Source organism: Chiloscyllium plagiosum, unplaced genomic scaffold (genome assembly GCF_037043375.1).
Source record: "Chiloscyllium plagiosum isolate Xiang-an unplaced genomic scaffold, Cpla_swu_hap1 HiC_scaffold_50, whole genome shotgun sequence".
NCBI lineage: Eukaryota > Metazoa > Chordata > Chondrichthyes > Orectolobiformes > Hemiscylliidae > Chiloscyllium > Chiloscyllium plagiosum.
Window position 1 is genome coordinate 12,706,537 of NW_028270188.1, and position 6,000 is coordinate 12,712,536.

Sequence of the window (6,000 nt, forward strand, 5' to 3'; positions counted from 1 at the left end):
TTGAACTACAGGGAAGGATGAATAGGCTGGAGCTGTTTTCCCTGGAGTGTTGGAGGCTGAGGAGTGACCTTCCGGACGTTTATAAAATCATGGAGGCATGGATAGGGTAAATAGACAAGGTCTTTTCCCTGGGGTGTGGTAGTCCAGAACTAGAGGGCATAGGTTTAGGGTGAGAGGGGAAAGATTTACAAGGTCCTAAGGGCCAACGTTTTCAAGTAACAGGCGGTGCGTGTATGAAAGAAGAAGTGCAGGCCAGTACGCGGCTAGTAACACATAAAAGGTATCGGGAGGGGTATTAGAAAACTCCACCACCACCTGATGAAGGAGCAGCGTTCCGAAAGTTAGTGATTCCAAATAAACCTGTTGGACTATAACCTGGTGTTGTGTGATTTTTAACTTGAATTGGAAGGGATTAGAGGGCCAAGTGTTGGTAAATGGGACAAGGTTAATTTCGGATATCTGGTCGGCATGGACGAGTTTGGTTGAAGGATCTGTTTCTGTGTTGTACATCTGTTTGACTCTATGACATCATTGAAATGTATAAAATAATGAGAGGTGTTGATTGGGAAGACAGTAAGGAAATATTCCCCTTGATGGAGGAACTAGTTAATACAAATGCTGTAAAGACTGGAAGGCAGTGCAAATATTTAAGGTAATGGGCAGGAGACTTAAGGGGAATGTCAGTGATAAAGTCATACAGCATGGAAACAGACTTTTTGGTTCCCCCCAAGTCAATGCTAATCATAATCCCAAACAAAACTAGTCCCGCTGCCTGCTCCTGGCCCATATCCCTCCAATTCTTTCCTGTTTATCCAAATACCTTTTAAACATTGGAACTGTATCCGCATCCATTAATTCCTCAGGAAGTTCATTCACACATGAACCACTCTCTGTGTCGAAACAGGTGACCCTCATTTCCCTTATGTCCCCTAGTCCTGAAGTCTAGGGGGGAATAAGCTCCCTAGTCCAAGGAGAAAATTTCCTCACTATCTACCTTATGAACACCTCTCATTATTTTATATAACTCAAACATGTCATCGAGTAATAGAGACGTACAGCACAGACACAGATCCTTCGGCCCAACTCGTTCATGCTTGCCAGATATCCTAACTTACCCTAGTCCCATTTACCAGTACTTGGTCCATATCACTCTGATCCCTTCGTCTTCATATACAAGCCCTGAAGTCTATCACCCGAAGGAAAATACATCTGACATTCACCTTGTATATGCCCCTTATATTGTAAACCTCTGTCAGGTCACCCCTCAGCCTTCAAGCTCCTTTCCATATAAGTCAAACTCTCCAGTCCTGACAACATCTTGTAAATATTTTCTGAACAGTTTAACAATACCCCTCCTATAACAGGGAGACTAGAATTGGACACAGTATTCGAGAAGAGGCCTGTACAACGTCAACATGATGTCCTAACTCCGATACTCATGGTCTGTGTAATGAAAGAAAAAGGCTTTCACCCAGAGGGTGGTGAGAAACTGAATTCACTGCCGGAAGGGTATTGCAGAGAGAAGCTCTCAAATCATTGAAGAAGTATTGAGAAGTGCACTTGCAATGCCAAGACATACAAGGTGATGGGTCTTGAAGAAGAACCGTTGCTGGTGTTTTTGAATCTGTAGACTGTACTGTTTGCCTGAAACGTCAATTTTCCTGCTCCTCGGAAGCTGCCTGATTGCTGGGCTTTTCCAGCACCACTGTAATCTAGACACTGGTTTCCAGCATCTGCAGTCCTTGTTTTTACCTTATATAAGGTGATGGGCCGAGGGCTGAGAAATGAAGTTACCATAGTTTGATGGTGGTTTTGACTGGCACAGAATCAATGGGCTGAAGGGACTTGTTCTGCAGTGTAGACCGCTGCGATTTGAAAAGAAAGGACAATGAAGAGACTTTCATTGAGGTGTTGGCACTAACAATTGTCAATGTGGCAGTGCCACAAGATTGAGCTTTATTCTGACACAATGTCAGACCTGGATTTGAACTCTGTTCTCACACTCTGCAGATGCTTCTGGACCTGCTACATTTCTTAAGCACTCAGCATTTATTTGTGGTTACAGAGAGGATCTGAGGCTGCAGAGGTGAAATCTGATGGTTTGTTAGATATGGGAAGGCAAATCAGACACTTCCTGATTGAAAATGAAAACTCAAATATAGAATTGTGAGGCTGTTAATGTATATTTTGTTCCACAAATCCAGACGACACAAGTTTCAGTACAACAGCAGATGCTTTATTATCGGAGTGCAGCGCGAGATTCTCGATGTCCCTGAAAGTAGTCCTGTGTCTACTTGTGGTGACACTTCTCCACGAATCTCTGCTCTCCATCCAAAGGCAGTACGTTTTATGGGAATAATACAAAAGGTCTCTCAGCAACCTGTTTGATTGTCGTTACATTGTTTAAGATGGACAATTATATTTTTACAAGGCCCAGTGAATGTCGATGTCCTGCGTTAATGAGTGAATGGATTACAGTGTCTGATTATCGTATTCTTCATGATCATGTGTCAACGGGAAGAGATTAAAACTGAAGGGTTTTGCCTGTTTTCAACGGGGAATTCACATCCCTATGCTAATGCGGAGAGGAAGCAAGATAATGGGAGCAGGAGGCAGTTTAACAGGGTTGCAGCCAAGGCTATCTGTCTTGGCTGGGAAGGACAAATACCTTTGCCTGAGGCTGCAGAGGAATCCACATGTGTGGCTGCAATGGATTCCTTCTCTAAGATTCAGTTATTCTACTGAGATGTTCTGTCTGTCTATTCTGTAATTGATACTGTAGTGAGTCTGTTTCACAGTGGAGTGTTTAACCCTTGAGTGCCCAGTATGCCTTGAGAGAGAATTAAAACACGGAACTGATCTCTTTATGGCTTTATAAGGTCCTCACCGCAGTCAATGACAGCAAACTCCCCCGTCTGATATAAACCAGCCCCACAGTCACTGACGCGAATCCCCCTGTCTGATATAAACCAGCCCCACAGACACTGACACCAATCTCCGCCTGTCTGATATAAACCAACCCACAGTCACTGACACCAATCTCCCCATGTCTGATATAATCCAGCCACACAGTCACTGACACCAATCTCCCACTGTCTAATATAAACCAACCCACAGTCACTGACACCAATCTCCCCCTGTCTTATATAAACCAACCCACAGTCACTGACACCAATCACCCCGTCTGGTATAAACCAGCCCCACAGTCAATAACACCAATCTCCCCCCGTCTGATATAAACCAGCCCCACAGACACTGACACCAATCTCTGCCTGTCTGATATATACCAAATAGGTAAAAACAAGGACTGCTGATGCTGGAAAACAGAGCCCAGATGAGAGTGGTGCTGGAAAAGCATGGCAGGTCAGGCAGCATTCGAGGAGCAGGAAACTCGATGTGTCGGGCAACAGCCCTTCATCAGGAATAGAGGCAGGGAGCCTGCAGAGTGGAGAAATCTTGTAGAGAGAGGAGGAAAACGTCTTCAAGGCAGGCAACCTTTCAAGAGGATTCGCAGGAGGCTTAAAACCAACTAGGTAAAAACAAGGACTGCAGATGCTGGAAACCAGAGTCTAGATTAGAGTGGTGCTGGAAAAGCTCAGGTAGCGTTGATATAAACCCAATCCACAGTCACTGACACCTATCTACCCCTGTCTGAGAAACACCAGCCCCACAGTCGCTGACGCCAATCTCATCTTGTCTGATATAATCCAGCCACACAGTCACTGACACCAATCTCCCACTGTCTGATATAAACCACCCCACAGTCACTGACACCAATCTCCCCCCGTCTGATATAAACCATCCCCACAGATACTGACACCAATCTCTGCCTGTCTGATATAAACCAAATAGGTAAAAACAAGGACTGCTGATGCTGGAAAACAGAGCCCAGATGAGAGTGGTGCTGGAAAAGCATGGCAGGTCAGGCAGCATCCGAGGAGCAGGAAACTCGATGTGTCGGGCAACAGCCCTTCATCAGGAATAGAGGCAGGGAGCCTGCAGAGTGGAGAAATCTTGTAGAGAGAGGAGGAAAACGTCTTCAAGGCAGGCAACCTTTCAAGAGGATTCGCAGTAGGCTTAAAACCAACTAGGTAAAAACAAGGACTGCAGATGCTGGAAACCAGAGTCTAGATTAGAGTGGTGCTGGAAAAGCTCAGGTAGCGTTGATATAAGCCCAATCCACAGTCACTGACACCTATCTCCCCCTGTCTGATATAAACCAGCCCCACAGTCGCTGACGCCAATCTCTTCTTGTCTGATATAAACCAGCCCCACAGTCACTAACGCCTATCTCCCCCTGTTTGATATAAACCAGCCCCACAGTCATTGACTCCAATCTCCCCCTATCTGATATAAACCAGCCCCACAGTCACTGACACCAATCTCCCCTTGTCTGATATAAACCAGCCCCACAGTCACTGATGCCAATCTCCCCCTGTCTGATATAAACCAGCCCCACAGTCACTGACAGCTGTCTCCCCCTGTCTGATATAAACTAGCCTTGATTAGTGGTGCTGGAAGAGCACAGCAGTTCAGGCAGCATCCAAGGAGCTTCGAAATCGATGTTTCGGGCAAAAGCCCTTCATCAGGAATAAAGGCAGTGAGCCTGAAGCGTGGAGAGATAAACTAGATGAGGCTGGGGGTGGTGAGAAAGTATCATAAAGTACAATGGGAGAGTGAGGGAGGGGATGAAGGTGATAGGTCAGGGAGAAGAGGGTGGAGTGGATAGGTGGAAAAGGAGATAGGCAGGTAGGACAAGTCCGGACAAGTCATGGGGACAGTGCTGAGCTGGAAGTTTGGATCTAGGGTGAGGTGGGAGAAGGGGAAATGAGGAAACTGTTGAAGTCCACACTGATGCCCTGGGGTTGAAGTGTTCCGAGGTGGAAGATGAGGAGTTCTACCTCCAGGCGTCTGGTGGTGAGTGAACGGCGGTGAAGGAGGCCCAGGACCTCCATATCCTCGGCAGAGTGGGAGGGTGAGTTAAAATTTTGAACCACGGGGCAGTGTGGTTTATTGGTGCGGGTGTGCCGGAGATGTTCCCTAAAGCGCTCTGCAAGGAGGTGCCCAGTCTCCCCAATGTAGGGTAGACCGCATCGGATGCAACGGATACAATAAATGATATTGGTGAATGTGCAGGTAAAACTTTGATGGATGTGGAAGGCTCCTTTAAGGCCTTGGATAGAGGTGAGGGAGGAGGTGTGGGCGCAGGTTTTAAAGTTCCTCCGGTGGCAGGGGAAAGTGCCAGGATAGGAGGGTGGGTTGTAGGGGGGCGTGGACCTGACCAGGTAGTCACGGAGGGAACGGTCTTCGTGGAAGGCGGAAAGGGGTGGGGAGGGAAATATATTCCTAATGGTGGGGTCTGTTTGGAGGTGGCGGAAATGTCGGCAGATGATTTGGTTTATGCAAAGGTTGGTAGGGTGGAAGGTGAGCGCCAGGGGCGTTCTGTCCTTGTTACGGTTGGAGGGGTGGGGTCTGAGGGCGGAGGTGCGGGATGTGGACGAGATGCATTGGAGGGCATCTTTAATCACGTGGGAAGGGAAATTGCGGTCTCTAAAGAAGGAGGCCATCTAGTGTGTTCTGTGGAGGAACTGGTCCTCCTGGGAGCAGATACGGCGGAGGCGGAGGAATTGAGAATACGGGATGGCATTTTTGCAAGAGGTAGGGTGGGAAGAGGTGCAATCCAGGTAGCTGTGGGAGTCAGTGGGTTTGTAAAAAATGTCAGTGTCAGGTCGGTCGTCATTAATGGAGATGGAGAGGTCCAGGAAGGGGAGAGAGGTGTCAGAGATGGTCCAGGTAAATTTAAGGTCAGGGTGGAATGTGTTGGTGAAGTTGATGAATTGCTCAACCTCCGCGCGGGAGCACGAGGTGGCGCTAATGCAGTCATCAATGTAGCGGAGGAAGAGGTGGGGAGTGATGCCAGTGTAATTTCGGATGATCAACTGCTCTACGTAGCCATCAATGAGACAGGCATAGCTGGGGATGATACGTGTGCCCATGGCT